Genomic DNA, 13,768 nt, shown 5'->3' with positions numbered 1-13,768 from the left:
CGCGTGATCGACAGTCAATTCGCGGTCGGTGTATTGTGTATTTCGTGAATCGTGAGCAGGGACGTGCCGCGGGCGGCGCGTTCCGGCCGATACGGCGTTTAGTGTTGCGTATTTGTGAGTACCGGTGCTCCTCGTGTGCGGGGGAATGCCGCACGTTTCGAGAGATATTGCGTCGGGCATTGTGCGTTGCACCGCGGACTTCGCGGAAGTTTTGCGTCACGCGTGTGGGCCAGTGCCGTCGCGTTAGCTCGCGAAGGAATTTCGCGAGCGTATCGGATAGCGTTGCGTGTTTGTGAGTTCGCGTCTCGGGCCTTCTGCCGTACGTGTGAGAACCGTTGTATGTTCGGGATCTGGGGATTGTGGCCGGCGAATTGGCGATATCGCGGAGCCGCGTTTATACGAGTCGGGATTGTCGAGCTCGCTTAAGAGATCCGCGGACCCGGGTGCCGCGTGTCCGGACGAGTACCGGCGTGCTCGTTCGCGAGGAGAGTCTCGCGGGCGTGGATACCACGCGCCCCGTGCGTGCTTCGACCGCCGGCTTGACTGCCGCATCGTTACCTGCCATCCGGGCGATATCTGGCCTGAGATTCCCGATATGATTTGCCTGTTTCGTTGTGAAATATATTTACTGTTCATTATTGCAATTTATTTTGTGTGTTGATTGCGTTACGTCCCCTCTCCACCGTCACCCTCGTATCACGGAACTGCGCCCTGAGCTCGCGCCAAGGTCGTAAGAACGAACATTGTCGAGACGTGGTGCGCGTCTATAATCGCACCTGGCGCCCAACCAAAAGGTATCGATAAAGATCCCGGATACGGAAGTTACGGTAAGAGATTTGACACTGTTGTCCTCCTCGAGCTATCGTCTGGTCATTAGACGGTTAATTTGCAGCCGCGCCCCTTCGGCCGGCGAGACCGAGGGAAATCGGGTTGCAAAGAACTGTATTGAAGACGAGTATTTACGAGTTTTCAGTTTTTAAACTGGCACTCAATTCCTCGCGCATGATTATCAAATGTTCGATGCAGTTCTTCATGGAAAAAAGAAATATTTATAATGCGATTACCTTCAGGCTCATGCTGTTGGATACAATCAGTATCTACAAAGCCTGTATTGTCGATGACAATAATATTGTCATCTTCACATTTTTGTACATTTTTGTACTCACCTTCACTTATTGGTATTGGCTTCAAGCACTGTACATCTTCAGTACTGATCTTCGAATCTATTAAGTCGGGCAGTAATTTTACTAAGTCCTGACAATTGATAGATTTGTCGCTCGTATCATTCGATATCTTTGTGATTTCTTCACCAGCCAATTCCTTCAATATCTGCCTCCTGCAAAAAATTAAGATTAATAAAATGTTATGTTACAAAATAGTTTTGCAAATGTATATAAAATACCCCATGTGCGAATGTCGGACTTCTGCCAGAGTTTTCCGCATGGCCCAGAAGTGGCACAATATTGGCTGCCAAGACTTGATGGGTGGTGCTGCACCAGTACGGATAAACCGCTAGATCAGTATTGTGCCAGTACCCCCATGCAACCATATTCTGTTCTGAGCCGAGTCTCGTCTCAGTACTGACCGTGTATAAGGCCAGAAATGATATTGATCTACGGCCGAGAGTCGGCTCAGTACTGGGCATGTATTGGGTCGACTTAGAAAATTTTCGCTCGGGCGGCGCCGGAGGTAACAACCGCGCGAAAGCAACACGCCGCGAGGGGACTTTTCGCTAGAGCCCACGCCGGAGGTAACGACCGCGTTCATGCCGTCGTCGTCGCTCTCAGCGGTCAAGTCCCGATGGTCTCGATATTTCGCCTCCAGCGCCCATAAGCGACCGTGCGTAAGACCGTGCGTCGCCGATCGCTCGGCCGGCCGGTTGGGTACTATAAGAGGTGCGGTGCGCTCGGCGAGCCGAGCGACACAAGCGATACGTACGGACTAGAGTTCTAAAATTACCGGTAATTTAAAATCGAGCGTAATTTTACGGAAAATTACGGTAATTTACCGTAATTTTCGGTAATTTTGGTAATTAATTTATATTTTTAGGTTTGTCGATTATGATGACTTATTGAACAATTGAACATTATTTTACACAATATTTGTGAACTTGAGCGAAAATTACGTAATAATACATTGCTTACATTGACTCAAACTGCTCAAACAACAAATATCCGTCTCGTTATTACAATTATAATTTATAATAAATATTGCCTGTTTTATTCGATTTGAATAGCGTTTATTTTTATTTTAAAAAAGTACAGGAACGTTTCAAGGGAACATCGCAAATAGAGCTTATACTTATACTTATTTTTATTTGGTATTGCTTTTGTACTTAAAGCTTAGTTATAAAAAAATTATTGCACTTTACACAAAACCTGCAAAACAAATAATTAGCCGTACCTTAACGTCCTTAACATTAAAAAATAAAATAGTTTCAGTTAGAAGTTAAAACAAACAAATCATACTTTATAGTCAAAACAAAACCAAACCAGACTTCAGTCTTTTCGTTGAGCATGTGGTAACTCTCATCACATTAATATAAATATAAATTAAGTTGACATTGTTGACAATGATCAGATCATGATCTTACTCATCATTTTCTAGATCGCTATCGCTTTCAGTTTCAACGTCACTCTCATTTTTGTTAGAATTAGAAGACAAAGGTAAATCACGAACTACAAAAGGATCGCGAGATTTTTTTCCAAATTAATGTTTGACGCTATAAAAAGCATTAATTGCAACCAACATTTCAACTTTATTTGGTAGGAACTTATTTCTAGATCGGGTATGAATTCTACCAAATGTGCTCCAATTTCTCTCGCATCCGGCCGACGTCGGTGGAAGATTGAGAAGCTGAAGTCTGAACAGCAATGGGGCACAATGGCTGTTTGGTACATAATCCTTGCTACCAAGTAATTGGGTTAATATTTTGTGCAGAGTAACACAGTTGTGGCCTAGACCACAACCCTGACTTAGTTCTGTATTCTGCCAGATTTGACAAAACAAGGCTGGTATCCAATTTCAGGTGCTCAGCAAACTGAATGATAATATCAATAGCCTCAGTAGCAGCGGCATTTGTTATTACCTGACCACAGTACCGTGGATCTAGTATATTTACAGCTTTGTGTACAGGTTTGCAGCAAAACTCTTCACGGCGTGCCACAAACATTCTAACTTGCTTTTGTTCATTTTCAGTCAGTGGAGCAGATGAGAGAGAGTTGTTCTTCACCTTATTTATTTCAGAAAATATTTGGGGCACATCTGACAAATATGCACTGTCTGATTCAATATATGTAATAGCCTCAGCAATAGGGATTAAAATTGCCAAAGCAGATCTAGCCTTAGCCCAAAAAGTTTCATCGAGTACAGTTTGGCGCACAAACCGATCAATTTGGAGATCTTTGTCAATGACTGTGGCTTGCAAAGCAGCTTCATTAGTTAATATGCTCTTTAGGCTAATAACAATACCATTGATGGGTTTGTGCGCCAAACTGTACTCGATGAAACTTTTTGGGCTAAGGCTAGATCTGCTTTGGTAATTTTAATCCCTATTGCTGAGGCTATTACATATATTGAATCAGACAGTGCATATTTGTCAGATGTGCCCCAAATATTTTCTGAAATAAATAAGGTGATGGACAACTCTCTCTCATCTGCTCCACTGACTGAAAATGAACAAGAGCAAGTTAGAATGTTTGTGACACGCCGTGAAGAGTTTTGCTGCAAACCTGTACACAAAGCTGTAAATATACTAGATCCACGGTACTGTGGTCAGGTAATAACGGATGCCGCTGCTACTGAGGCTATTGATATTATCATTCAGTTGGCTGAGCACCTGAAATTGGATACCAGCCTTGTTTTGTCAAATCTGGCAGAATACAGAACTAAGTCAGGGTTGTGGTCTAGGCCACAACTGTGTTACTCTGCACAAAATATTGACCCAATTACTTGGTGGCAAGGATTATGTACTAAACAGCCATTGTGCCCCATTGCTGTTCAGCTTCTCAATCTTCCACCGACGTCGGCCGGATGCGAGAGAAATTGGAGCACATTTGGTAGAATTCATACCCGATCTAGAAATAAGCTCCTACCAAATATAGTTGAAATGTTGGTTGCAATTAATGCTTTTTATAGCGTCAAACATTAATTTGGAAAAAAAATCTCGCGATCTTTTTGTAGTTCGTGATTCACCTTTGTCTTCTAATTCTAACGAAAATGAGAGTGACGTTAAAACTGAAAGCGATAGCGATCTAGAAAATGATGAGTAAGATCATGATCTGATCATTGTCATCTTAATTTATATTTATATTAATGTGACGAGAGTTACCAAATGCTCAACGAAAAGACTGAAGTCTGGTTTGGTTTTGTTTTGACTATAAAGTATGATTTGTTTGTTTTAACTTCTAACTGAAACTATTTTATTTTTTAATGTTAAGGACGTTAAGGTACGGCAATTATTTGTTTTGTAGGTTTTGCAAAGTGCAATAATTTTTTTTATAACTAAGCTTTAAGTACAAAAGCAATACCAAATAAAAATAAGTATAAGATAAGTATAAGCTCTATTTGCGATGTTCCCTTGAAATGTTCCTGTACTTTTTTAAAATAAAAATAAACGCTATTCAAATCGAATAAAACAGGCAATATTTATTATAAATTATAATTGTAATCATTGATCATGTGTTTTCAACTTTTCGGTAAATTACGGTAATTTTATTGGGTAATTTACAGTAAATTACGATAAATTACCAAAATTACCCGGTAAAATTACTGTCCTTTAGAACTCTAGTACGGACGTGCAAACGCGTTTCGCTTGGTCCGTACAAATGTGTAAAACGTTTGTGGAATACGTACACGTACGACGAAGTCGATGCGGGGAGCATCGTTTCCCGTTCGCTCGCGCTCGTAGTCGATCGCCACCGTCGTGTAACTTATACGAACACAGCATTGCCACAAGTATCGAAAGACCGAATTGGACTTGGAAAAATTTTCGCTCAAGCGGCGCCGGAGGTAACAACCGCGCGAAAGCAACACGCCGCGAGAGGATTTAGAAAGCTTTTTGCTCGAGCGGCGCCGGAAGTAACGACCGCGGCACGAAAGCAACACGCCGCGAGTATGATATGGCAATCAGTGTTATCCCCGTACTAGTACTCTGTGTCGGGCCAAAGTTGGCGCCAAGAGTTGGCCCAATACTGGCAATCAGTGTTGTCCCCGTACTAGTACTCTGTGTCGGGCCAAAGTTGGCGCCAAGACTGGGACCCGTGTTATTATTCCGACATTGCCCCAGTAATGACCCCGATCTTAGCTTGTACTGGCCCAGAATCGTCAGCCAGTACTGGTAACTCTGGCACCAGTACCAACCCAGCACCGAGCCTTTATGAAATTCGCACATGGATATCATATTTATCATACAAATAATAGTAATCTCTAAATATATTTATAAAAATCTTAAGAGTTTGAGCAGTCCTTTGCTTATTATATATTTATTATACAAATGTACTACATCATTCTTAACAATTCTAAATGGTACTACGCTTGTAGCATTTTGTATTATTTATAAAAAAAGCATTTTCTTCTGAATAAATGCTTTAGACAATTAATTCAAACTAGCCAACTCGAGTAACCAGAGAACTCGACCAGCCACGGTGATAAACGCCTGTGGCATTTTTGTTATAGCAAGCTAGCCCACACACGCACCTCTGGTATTTACTCAAGACTAACCAGTCCACGATTAACGCCTCTGGTATTTTTTTAAAACTAACCAGTCCACGAAACCTCTGGTTCAACAGATCGCAGCGTGGTAACTGCTCTACCGAGTACAACACCCCGTCAGGCATCTACTATAAGTCGTCTACAGACGATTCCGAGTCTCGACATCGAACTCGCAAAACTCATGTTCGACGTTAGACGCCGTGCCGTCGTAGCGGTGAGATCCCGACGATGGGCAAAGGCGCCGTACGGCAAACCGGGCTCGTGCGACGACCGGTCCGTGAACCGGCCGCATAGTAATGTCATATTGTTTTGAGCCTTTCGACTCACGAGACTCCTAGAGATATTATTGCCACCTTCGACTAGACAGGATACGGCCTTAGGCCCAGTTTCACAAGTGTCGGTTAACTTTTAACTTTAGATTAACTCACTCTTTGTCTCTTTCTAAGGGGGACGTTAAAAGAAAACGAAGAGTAAGTTAATCTAAGGTTAAAAGTTAACCGACACTTGTGAAACTGGGCCTTAGAGGCGTTCAGGCATAATCTCACGGATGGTAGCTGCCACACTACCGGCCGCTCAACTTTTTTTTTTACGTAGGGAAAACTCTCATGAGTACCGCCGCCCACGCGGAAGGGCGGACGGTTATGCCGGACTCTTACCGGCTAAAAACCCTACGTGTGGCCTACCTTGGGCGTCTCGCGGAACCCCCCCGGGAACTGATTATTATTGCATCCAGGGGGGCTCCCACCCGACCCCAACTATGGGTCCCTACTCCCCGGGGACCGGCGAGAGCGGGGATCCGTACGGGGAGCCCCCTCGCCGCGTCAAGACGATCCACCACGAGGGGGTAATTCCACCACGAGGGGGAACGGTCTATGTACCGTCTTCGTAAAGTGTCTGCTGGTAGCAGCCAATGTGCTCACGAGGGAGAGCCGCATTGCGATGGGCTGGACGAATGCCAAAATAGAGCTTTTGGACAAACGCTCATTACAATGCTACAGGTGCCTAAAAATGGGTCACGCCAGGGCGACCTGTAGCAATGAGGTCGACCGCACCGGTAGCTGCTACCGGAGCGGCGAAGTAGACCACCAGGCCCGTACATGCGAGGCCCTGTTCAAATGTGCTGTCTGTGCCGCCTAGTAGTGTGTCACATTGTTTTGAGCCTTTCGACTCACGAGACTCCTAGAGATATCATTGCCACCTTTGACTAGAGAGGATACGGCCTTAGAGGCGTTCAGGCATAATCCCACGGATGGTAGCTTCGCACCACCGGCCGCTCGACCGAGTGCGTGAACCAAATGTCCGAACCTGCGGTTCCTCTCGTACTGAGCAGGATTACTATCGCAATGACTGGTCATCAGTAGGGTAAAACTAACCTGTCTCACGACGGTTTTGCCACTTATGCTACACAAGACTAACCGATGCTGTGGTGACCTCCGCTCCCAACAGCTCATCCAGCTCCACATCCGGGAAGCCGCCTCCGACTTCGGGAATCGTTGCTTCCTCTTCATTTTGATCCGGTAGCTCGGTCATCTCCTGGCTGTCGGTCTTGCTCTCCTTGTTGTTGTTATTGTTGTTGTTGTTGTTGTTGTCAGCCTCCTGGCTGCTCACCATCATTGGCGTCTCATCATCCAACGATATATCCGGCGATATTGCCATTGTTAGCGTCTCCTCCACTGGCTCTGTCTCGATGGGGCTAGACATCGTCAATGGCTGTTGCGGGGCCGGTGCCTGCAAAGGCATCGGTTCCACCCTCACCCCCCAGGCCTGGAGGTGCGACGCACAGTGGGGACAAATAGAAATGTACTGTTCAAAAATCGCTACAGACCGTAATTCTTAACCGATCGAGACCAATTTTTTTTTAAATTAATTGTTAATAAATGTCTTATATCAGGGTAGATGTTGTTCACAAGTACTCTGTCTTTTCGAATGTAAAGTTTATTGATTATGCACTTCGATACAAATTCAACTTAAACGTCACGGTAGTTCGCGAATCAATCTATAATATGTACTGCCGAAGCAAGTACTCGCTTTATTTACGTTCTACGCGTAAGACCGGGATAACGCCTCAGAACTGTTGTCCTGGATCCCGGTCCGGCGACAACGCCTGGAGGCGGTTGCCCTGAGTCGCCTGACGGACACACGACAACGTCTTAATGAACTCTCGCTCTTGGTCGCGTTTTCTCGGACACACGATTTGCTCGAACTCGATTACCGCGTGTACACTCGACTGTGGCTACGGGCAGAATGCCTGATTTTTCCATCGCGATCTCCCCCCTTATCCCGGTTCCGTCGAAACGATTCCTCATTGGTCCCTTCGATTGGCGAGACACCGATGAGGCGATCACGGTGGCGGCGGTGTCCTGTGATTATCGGCGCCGCGGTTCCCTTTGACTAGCGTCGCTAGACGGAAAGAGTGGCGACGATCGTTGTTAGATTCGCAGATATTTACCTATCTGTCGCATGTGTGTGTACGTGTGCGCGTGTATACGGTTGTGTGTCCGAGGGGTCCGTCTCTTTAGTGCGGCACATGTATGTGTGCATAATTTTTTATGTTTATGCGCATGTCGTGCACGACTTCTCGGATGATACGTAACAATAAATTTCCAACAAAACTGTGAAGTTTGATTTTTTAAAAAAACTCCTTGAAATGTACAATACTAATAACAATTTGAAAATTAATATAACCGATCAAGCGCGTGACGCTGTGTGTCAGGGGCGTCGTCATATAATATAAAAAGAGAGTACGAGAAATAGTACCTTGAGTTACAAAGATTATTATCTTATTACATTTTTATAAATATACAAAAATAAATTTATTATTTTTGAGATGTAAGGTAGTACTATTTCTCGTAGTCTTTCCTTGTATTATATGAAAACGCTCCTGACACATAGGCTGCGTTGGGAACTCTTATGGAAAAATACACTCAACTTTTGGTGTTAACCGTTAAAAAAACACCATAAAAAAACCCTTAAAGTTGGATGTGATTTCGGACCGCCAATTGAAGGTTAACCATCATTTGAAGGTTAATCTTCAATTGGCGGTCCGAAATCACACCCAACAATCACACACAACTTTAAGGGTTTTTTTTGGATGATGGTTAACCTTTAAGTGATAGTTAACCTTCAATGAATGGTTAATCCTTAAAAATGACGGTATAAACCCTAAAAATATGAACCTTCAAATGAAAGTAACAAATATGGCGTTTCAATGAGAATCTCTTAATGGCTCCGCTCGCTGAACCGGACTCCTCGCCTCGATCCTCCCTCTCGGATGCTAGCTGCCGCAGCTCTCCCTTTCTTGGCGGTGAGCTCTCCCTGGTGATCCGACTCTCGCTCGGTTGGTCTCCAGAACACGCGCCGCAACGATCAATCCGTCAAGATAGAGGTAACGGACTCGACACGTTCGAAGAAACGCAAGCAAGTGCGGCCATGACACCTAACGAGTGATAAAGGAGGCGGGGGCTCTTTGAGAGTGGCGACTCGCGCGTCGCGCCATCTAATGTGAAACGATCGGGCGTTGTAAAACGCGAAAAGAATTCGAGCGCAATATCTGAACAAATTATTTAATTTTTAATAAGTCCAATTATTAATATTTATTTTCATATTTAAACTTATTTTTTATTTTGATAAATGTAAATACAAATATCTATTGTAATAATATTTAATATTAATAATTTAATAACAAGACAAAAGGGCTTGCGAACTAGCAGGTTGTTAATGCTGACATGTATTTAAAATCATAACAATGACTTGACAATAACAAACGGATGTGAGCGTATGTAAGCGAATGCGTTTTAATCGTTGTAATGTAGCAGGCGATCTAATTTATAAGCGAATGATTCTTTATTGTATAAGGGGGTATATTATTTTAAATTAACGACTACACTGAAGAAGGCCACAGTTATGGCCGAAACGTTTGTTATTGTCAAGTCATTGTTATGATTTTAAATACATGTCAGCATTAACAACCTGCTAGTTCGCAAGCCCTTTTGTCTTGTTATTATATTCCAAGCGAACATTATACATTATTGATTAATAATTTAATTAGTTGCTTAATTTAACTTCTTGTTTAATAAATGAGCGGATGTAGTACTGAAAATGTACCTATTATATAATATTTTAATTTTCAAAATTGTCAAATTACAAACAGGAATTTTGTTGTAACTTTTACAGTTATAAAGTAACTATTTAATGGAAATGGAAGCCTAAAAAAATTAATATTGTAACGCAATTATTATAATGCTCAAATCATAAAATATTTACATTATCCATATGTCTGCCAATACAATATACTTTTTTATTCATGTTATTATATATTTGACAGGCAAATCAAAATAGCTTCGAATCGATATCGAAATGATGAAATATCGATGTCTTAACAGAAAATACATAATTTGCCTGTTTACAGTATGGCGCGATAAATGTATGTCACAAATAATCTCTTCTTTTAAAAAATGTCATATAGCACAAACATCGAAATAAGCTTCAAATTTCGAGCATTATTTCGATATAATGTAATATCAATGATTTCGACGTCAATTAGACGTCGATTCGATGGGTCATTTCTCGCTGGGTAGGGCCTAAGTCAAATTTTTTAAATAAAAACCCCTATTTTTTATTGTACCATTTTTCTCTATTAATTAATTTGAACAACTTTTGTTTGAAAAATTTTTTTATTTTCCTACACGGAGAAAAAGTTACGGTTGCTACAACAGAATAATAATGTTAATTTTCGCCCATCCATACAAAAGGGTTATGGAAACCATAGTACTCTGGAAGTGACCTATATGGTTGCCCTAACCTTAGTGAGGGTAGCTACTATATGGATGTTGCAACCATAATATATGGATGTTACAACCATAATGAACAAATATTCACCCGACAAAAAAAATTATTTATTTCGAAATTTTATTACTATTTTTTAACTAAATTTGTTTCTTAAGATGCAGTCTATGATTATAAATATTTTCTCGTATTTGAAAAAATACACTTACCTTGGTGGATTCGAACTCGGGACCTCTGGATCGTGAGCCAACTGCCTTACGTGGTAGACTACTTCTTAATTTAATGTAAGTGTTATATATAGTCTACATATGGCATAACCAGCGCAAATATATAATTTTTCAAAAATCATCTTAAGAAACAAATTCAGTTTAAAAAGAGTAATAAAATTTTGAATTGGATATATAATATAATATTTCTTAATGTCGGGTGAATGTCAGAAACCAGTGTCGGCTCATTACGAAATTTTGTGTTCGTAAATATATTTATGAAAAAAGTATATTTATAAAGTTAAAACATCCTTATCAAATCCACTTTATTCTATGCAGAAATTCTTTTGCGCGCGCAATGGAACTAACCTCTCAATCATGCAGTGATTCAGTGCTGTACCGTGCAGCTATATCTTATGGATCTCTCAACCATAATATTTGTGCTGCAGACCACATAAGAGAGATAGCAATAATTCTTTGGTTGAGGCAACCATATACGAGGGTATTGTAACCGAATGTCACGTATCGTAAGAACTACGGTTATGAAAACTGTATAAATGAGCATATCTTAACAGCTACATTCAATGTAATATCAATTTAACTTGAATTCACATACATTTCTTTTTCAATCATAGAGAATGTTGTTGTAACAACCGTAGCAATTTTCTCCGTGTAATATTTTTTGAGATATTCAAGGAAGACTTGGTAACTTTTTCAATATTTAGCTTATAATATCTTAATAATTGTTTGCCAGAGGAAAAAGTGGTATAGAGGACTTTTTGACTTGATTTTGTCTTAAGAATATGCTGTTGCAATAGCACTCCAATTTTTTTAAATATTTGTAAACACTCCAAGAAGATGCATACACAAATATTAAAAAAAAATTGGAGTATACTATTGCAACAGCACATTTTTGAAATAAAATTAAGTTAAAAAGTCCTCTGTACCACTTTTTTCTGGCAAACAATCATCAAGATATGACAAGCTAAATATATATTGAAAAAGTTACCAAGTTTTCCTTGAATATCTCAAAAAGTATTATATATTATATAAAAGTATTATATAGAAAAATGGTACAATAAAAAATAAGGGTTTTTATTTAAAAAATTTGATTTAGGCCCTATTGGGCTCAATACAGGCCCTGGATCCAAAATCCAATAAGATTGTCTATTGGCCCCCTTCAAACTTTTCAACTTTTATCTGAAACACTTTTCCAATAAACCAAGCCGTCAATTGACACTTAACGAAAATTAACACAATAACATTTAAACGACACCCAACGATAAAGGGATCATGGCGACACTGATTGAATCAATATAGAACATTAAAGTTTAACACTCTGTTAACACCAAACCAACATCCAACGATGAGGCTTAATCCCCAACCTACACTTATCATTGAGAATAAACTCCCAATATACACTCATCATTGAGGATTAAACCCACAATTTACCTAAACGTTAATGGTCAACACTCAATCTACACCTAAATTTAAGTGTTAACACTCAAATTTGGGCGTAAGTTTAGTGTTAACACTCAAATTTGGGTGTTAACCATCAAAGTTGAGTGTACTTTTTCATAAGGGAAATATCGCTGGGATCAGCTGTGATATACTTTTCTCTTTTTCTGTCTCATTAAGATATCTCTTATCAATGAGATAGAAAAAGAGGAAAGTATATCCCACCTGTTCCCAGCGATATTTCCGAACGTAACTATTGTGTCACGCGCGCGATGGGCGGTTCGATCGCCGAACCGCGAGCGGTAGTAAGGGCATCGGAGACGTCGCCTTTGAAACCGGCCTGAAAAGGACAAGTAAGGGTAAAATGACATTTGTCGTACAACAGATTTTTCAAGCGTGTTGATTGATTACAGGATAGAGAAGTTCTCGAATGTCTATAGAAATTTTCTATTCTGGAGCAAATCAATACGCTTGAAAAATTAATCATATGACAAATGTAATACTAGCCCAAATCCGAGCACTGTGTTAGGACATGACATGTTGAAAATACATGTATGCAATATATACATTCAATAGTCATTTCTTGGCGTGTCGAAACCATTACAGGTTTGTATGTATGTATTGGCAATACATGTATCTCTCTTTCAGGATGTCATGATATACTGAATATTATATGTATACACATATCTATATATATAAAGGAAGATGTCCTGACTGACTGACTGACTGACTGACTCACTCACTCACTCATCAACGCCCAGCCCAAACCCCTGAATCGAATTTTTACCAAAAGTATATGAAATAGGAGTAGAATTTTCCGGGGAGTGCCACTATGTGTATAGTTTTTTGTTACCGATTTTCTGGAAACCGGTTTTCCTAATTTCTCTAATTTTTCGGGAAATAATTGACCGAATTTCAAAGAATTATAGATCAAACAGGAGTAGAATTTTCCGGGGAGTGCAATAAAGTGTATAATTTTTCGTTACTGATCTTTTTGGAAACCGGTACCGAAATTTTTTCAATTTTTTGGGAATTAATTGACCGAATCCTAAAGAATTGTATATGAAGTAGGGGTAGAATTTTCCGGGGAGCGCCATAATGTGTACAGTTTTTTGTTACTAATTTTCTGGAAACCGGTTTTTTTAATTTTTCCAATTTTTCGGGAAATAATTGATTGAATCTCAAAGAATTATATATGAAGTAGGGGTAGAATTTTCCGGGAAATGCTATAAAGTGTACTATTTTTTGTTACCGATCTTTTTGGAAACCGGTTCCGAATGACCGAATCTCAAAGAATTGTACATAAAGTAGGGGTTGAATTTTGCCGGGAAGTGCTATAAAGTATATAATTTTTCGTTACCGGTCTTTTTGAAAACCGGTATCAGAAGTTTGACGAATTTTCGGGAAATAATTGATCGAATTTTAAAGAATTGTATATAAAACAGGGGTAGAATTTCCCGGGGAGTGCTATAAACTGTATAGTTTTTCGTTACCGATCTTTTTGGGAACCGGTATCTTTTTGGAAATCGGTTACGAAATTTTTCCAATTTTTTAGGAAATAATTGAGTGAATCTCAAAGAATTGTATACGACTCAATTGAACTTCAG

Source organism: Temnothorax nylanderi, unplaced genomic scaffold (genome assembly GCF_030848795.1).
Source record: "Temnothorax nylanderi isolate EJ_2023f unplaced genomic scaffold, tnyl_v1.0 TNYL_tig0375_pilon, whole genome shotgun sequence".
Classification (NCBI taxonomy): Eukaryota; Metazoa; Arthropoda; class Insecta; order Hymenoptera; family Formicidae; genus Temnothorax; species Temnothorax nylanderi.
Note: the sequence above shows the minus strand (reverse complement) of the source record.